We start from the raw sequence: 6,007 nt of genomic DNA on the forward strand, positions 1-6,007 counted from the left end.
CAAATTTGACACAGAAACACAGAACCCAATGGGCTTGGCTATGGCACCAGTGGTACTGAAGATGGAGTACCCAACATTTTTGACCTGAGTTAGTTCCTGAGACCCCCCAAATCTGAGGGAGGCCCAGGGGTCTTGAGAGTGGAGCATGCCAATCAGACAGAGTGAAAATGCAAGGGGCTCTTGGAGCATACAGAAGGCCAGTGTGGCCTTGACATGGTTTGGCAAAATGAACTGAGGGATGAGGGAGATGGCTCCACATAACAAGGGGGAGGGTGGAGTTAACACGAGGACACCCATCAGGATATGGAGTGGGGGCCCTTGTATTCCATTCTAAATTGTGATGTAAGCACAATGCCCTAATCCATTGGTTCATTACTGGATGCAAGCCAGGGAAGTTCTCATTCCTGCATTCCTGCGTTCCTCCTTGACTTTGGTAAGAAAACTTCCCCTCATCAGTGATTCAGTCCCCAGAGGAGCTATGTGTAAGGTAAAAAGCAAGATAAATGTTTGATCTTTTTCCCTCTTATTCTCTTATTTACCGACTGTCAATAGTAACAAGTCAGTGTGCCAGCTTCTTCCAACATTGATTTGCTAGTGTCATGATAAGCCCATGTGTGTAAGCATATTTGAGGTGTTTAAATCCATTGCAAGTCGTTTCCCCATCAGGGAAAGCAAGGGCCCCAGGAAAATAGCCAGACAAACCCAGACTGCAGAATGCTGGAAAAGAAAATTGGCATGGATGCTTCGAAAAGTGAATATCAGGAAAGAAAAGGTGTAGACCCTTACAGATGAAAAGAATCTGGAGAGATCTAACAAGTAACAAGAACACAGTTTATACAGATTAGATCTTCTCAGGAGACCAAACCAAACAAAAAGTAGTAACTATAAATAAAAGCCATCTTATGAACCATTGTGGAAATTTGACTGTGAAGCAGCTATTAACTATTACGGGATTATAATAATTTAGATGGGATCAAGATTTTGTGGCTTTTTAGGAGAACGTGTCAAGACAACTGCAACTGAATTTTTCCAAATTTTTAATTTTGAAATAATTATAGGTTTACATGAAGTTGCAAAGTAATGTACAAGGATGGTCTATGCACATTTTCCCCAGCTTCCTCCAGTGTTAGCATCTTGCATAATTATAGTACAGCATTAACACCAAGAAATTGACATTAGTATAATCTGGAGCTTATTCCATTTTTTCCAATTCTACTTGCACTCATTTGTGTATGCGTGTGCGTGTTGTGTGTGCGCGCCCATGTTACCACGTGTGTATCTTTGCACGATCACCACCAAGCAAGATATTTAGCTTTACCATCTACCATCTCTACCACAAGGCTCCTTCATGCTACCCCCTTATAGCCACATCCATCCCCTCATTCCTCCCATCCCTAACCCCTGCAAGCATCATTCTGTCCTCCATCTCTTTAACTTTGTCCTTTTAAGAATGTCATAGAAATAGAACCATAGTAGGTAACCTTTTGAGACTGGCTTTTTCCATTCAACATGATTCCCTTGAAGTTCATCCAATTTGTTGCATGCATCAATAGTTCATTCTCTTTTATGGCTGCATAATATTCTATGGAATGGATTACCACATTTGTATAACCATTCTCTCATTGACAAACATTTGGGTAGCATCATATCCAAAAATTATTTCAAAATATCCCATAGCCCTAAGTAGAAATCCTAAAACCATAAAACTTTTAGTAGAAAATCTTTATGACCTCGAGTTAGGCAAAGACTTCTTAAATGTAACAGCAAAAGTACTGTCTGTCCATAAAATAACAGGTTGATAGCTTCATAAAAATGAAAAACATGTCTGCTCTTCAAAAGACACTGTTAAGAAAATTCAAATACAAGCCCCAGACTGGGAGAAAATATTTGCAAAATATATACCTGATAAAGGGTATATGTAATACATAAAGAATACACAAAGAACTCTCAAAACTCAATAATGAGAAAACAATCCATTCAATTTTAATAAGGGAAAAGTTCTGAACAGATACTTCACTAAAGAAGATATATGGAAGGCAAGTAAGTACATGAAAAGATGCTTAACATTGTCAATCATTAAAGAATTAGAACCACAGATTAGGGGCGCCTGGATGGCTCAGTCAGTTAAGTGTGTGACTCTTGATCTCAGCTCAGGTCTTGATCTCAGGGTTGAGAGTTCAAGCCCCATGTTGGACTCTACACAGGGTGTGGAGCCTACTTAAAACAAAACAAAACAAAACCGAAAGCCACAAATTAAAACCACAACAAGATAACACTACGCATCTGTTAGAACTACTAAAATAAAAAAATCTAACAATGCTAACTCCTTAAAGGATGTGGATCAACTAGAACACTCACACGTTACTGAAGGCATTGAGTGATGATATGGCTACTTTGGGAAACAGTCTGGCAGTTTCATATAAAGTTAAATGTACACTTACTTACGACTCAACAATCTCACTTTTAGGAGATCTCACTTTTTAGTATTTACCCAAGGGAAGAGAAGACATATTTTCACACAAATGTTTCTAGTGGCTTTATTCATAATCACCAAAACCTGCTAATAGAATTGTCCTTTGATCGGTGAATGGATAAACAAGCTGGAGCACTCACACAATGGAATAATAACTCAGCCGCACAAAGGAATGAATGACCGCTGATATACGCAAGACATGGATTGTCTCAAGTGCAGCAGGCTATGTGAAAGAAGCCAGTTTAAAAAAAGAAGCCAGTTTAAAAAAAAAAAAAAAAAGGCTACGTGAAAGAAGCCAGCTACATATTGTATGATTCCATTTACATGACACTCTAAAAATGCAAAACTATGGGGATTAAAAAAAAGAGAGAGACAGAGCAGTTGGTTGCTAAGGTTTGCAGGTGGAAGGATGGGGTGATGACAAAGGAGCATGACGGGTTTTTAGGGGTGATGAACTATTCTATATTTTGATTGCAGCAGTGAGTGGCTACAAGACTGAATGCATGTATTTCAAACTCTGAACTGTACACTACAGAAGATGCATTTTCATATATATAAATTATATCTCAGTATACCAGATGTTAAAAAAAAATTTCACACAGCAAGTGCCTCGTTGATCTGTCTTAGTAATGATACCACATCTGGAACAACTGGGGTTACCGCTTGATTAAATTTACCACCATTCTCAGCCTTGGCCTAAGTAGAATTTCCAGGGACCAGATGAATGATTTAAAAGATGGGGATCACCACATCTACTTCAAGTTTTGGGGGTGGGAACATATTCTGCCATTCCACCTAGAGTGCCTTATTGGTTTTTGTTATTGTTGTTGTTTGTTTGTTTTGTTTTGTTTGTCTGTTTATTTGTTTTAAGATTTTATTTATGTATTTGACAGAGACAGTGAGAGAGGGAACACAAACAGGAAGTGGAAAAGGCAGAAACAGGCTCCTAGCTGAGCCGGGAGCCTGACATGGGACTTGATCCCAGGACCCTGGGACCCTGACCTGAGCTGAAGGCAGACACTTAACAACTGAGCCACCCAGGCTCCCCTGTTTGTTTGTTTGTTTGTTTTAAGAAAGATTTTATTTTTATTTATTTAGAGAAAGAGAGAGCAGGGGAAGGGGCAGATGAAGAAGGAGAGACAGAGAATCTCAAGCCGTTCCTGCACTAACTCCAAATCCCCACACAGGTTTCGGTTGACCACACAACCCCAAGATCATGACCTGAGCTGAAACCAAGATTTGGACGCCCAACTGACTGAGCCATCCTGGTGCCCCCACATTGTTTTTTGATGACCTATGATTGACTTTGTATATATCCAGAAACAGGAAATTATCACCAGCCAGTTCTGCAGATCCACTGGACACAGTGTGAAACTGACATGGGGGAGGAATCTATTAATCACCAGTCTTCTGTATTGTAGTTACCTGCAAACGACTTTTTTTTTTCTTCCTTTCTTCTTTTTCCCCCTGCCTTCTGTATCACCTCAGAACCTGTGTCAACAGCCCTCAAAAGTATCTGGATATTCATTCCCATTTCCTGTCAGCTATTGGGTAAATAATGAGAGGATCTCCTTGGGGAAGGATTTCTGAAATATTGTAAGGTCCTCCTTCAAGTACACCTGGTTTTCCTATTGATTTATTCTGGATCTGAGAATAGTTTATATCTGGAAACTGGGAAGGGCTCGTGACTCTCCATTGGTGTGGCTGAATCACTGGTGTGACTCACCCACTTGCGATCACTAGTCAAGCCATATGTGACTGCCCCTACATCTGATACCTCAATGTACCATGGTCTATTAATCATTTATACATGTCCCTGTGGACCAGAGTCTCTTGGTTGCCGTCTCAACTTTTCTGCCTGTGTCAGTTCGAGTCTTCTGATGGTTAGACACCAAGCTGGGATTAGACATGTATGAGAGTTTTTAGGGCAAATAGCTGAAAGGGGAAAGGAACAAGAATTGGTAGGGATAGACCTCAGACCATACTACTGGTCTGAGACCTGAGAAAGGAGAAAGGGAAAGAAGGAATGGTGAAGAAGGGTCTCAGGTGGAAGTTCTAAGAAAATCTTATCCACATTCATGGGGAGTCCCCAAGCAAAAGTTGCCCATTAGGGTGTCCATGCGAGAAGGAGTGGTCCATCACTTGTAACCCAGCCAGAGCCTGGATGAAACAGCTGAGGGCTATCCTTCAATTGTCATCGCTCAGCCCTCCCCCAAGGTGTTCTGGAAGGAAATCTGGGAAGGGCATCTCACTCCCTTCATGGTAAGTAACTTCATCTGGTCTCTGTGCTTTGGTGCTGCCACTGGGACATCCACCATACTCATTGAAATGGATTAGTCTAATTCTATGGCAGTATCCCTACCATGAACTCCAGTCTGTGGAGGATAGCCACCACTGAGTGTTTCCAGAGTGGCAGCCCCTCCCATCAACTTCATTTTATGAAGAGAGTGTCATCTGAGCCCTATGGAAAACAGTCCACTGGTGTTTCTCTGGACCTTTATAATAAGTCCATTGTAACATGAACACCTCTCTCTGATCATTTTTACCCTGTTCCTCAAGGGCAAGGAGGTTCCAGAGCCTCCCATTGTTTTGACACTAGGGTCCCATTTATCCAAGTTTCAAGCACCATCCCATTAAGACCAATTCTAGTTGTCTTAATCATGGGGGCACTGCACCAGGATCAATAAACTCTCTCCATCTGGCCTTTTACTCTCTTCTTTTTTTTCTTTTTTCTTTTTTTTTTTTTTAAGATTTTATTTATTTATTTATTTGGCAGAGATAGAGGTCACAAGTAGGCAGAGAGGCAGGCAGAGAGAGGGAAGTAGGCTCCCCACTGAGCAGAGAGCCCAATGCGGGACTGGATCCCAGGACCCTGAGATCATGACCCAAGCTGAAGGCAGTGGCTTAACCCACTGAGCCACCCAGGTACCGCCTTTTACCCTCTTCTTGATCCAACACCCTCAAGACACACGTGAACTCCTAGGTCCTGTTTGGTCATTCCTCCTGTCATCTAGAGACAGTACTCATGTCAGGACACTTTGAGACTTGATTTTTCTTATTAGTCCAAAACAAATGATGGGATATGGGACATTTCTTGAGTAAGGCAAGCATAATTCTGAACCAGCCTTTGGGTGAGATCTCTGCCATGTCTCCAGATGAAGTTGGAAGCTCCAGATGTGTAGGAAGGAGGAAGCCCCTTGACCCAGAGGTCCTAGGGAATCAGAGTTACAGGTTAAGTGTATTCAGCTAGATGCGGCCATGCCAAGTCCCAGGTCCTATGCCCTCTCTATCACAGCCTGACTTTGGCGTCAGAGACACTAGGGCTGTGAAATCTGTCACCTTGTTTCTCTGTTATGCTCCACCCACAGATCTTGATCTTCCTTCTGGCCACAGATTACACAGACCTCTAAGCATTGCCATAGAAGCCAGCTGGCTCCCACATCAGTTGGCTGTTCTGAGACCACCATTTTCTTCTAGTGCTCTGTTGGCATTTAGCGACAACCAGCCCACTCCATGGTTTTACAGTGACCATTT

This window comes from Mustela nivalis, assembly GCF_964662115.1.
Source record: "Mustela nivalis genome assembly, chromosome: 14".
Lineage (NCBI taxonomy): Eukaryota > Metazoa > Chordata > Mammalia > Carnivora > Mustelidae > Mustela > Mustela nivalis.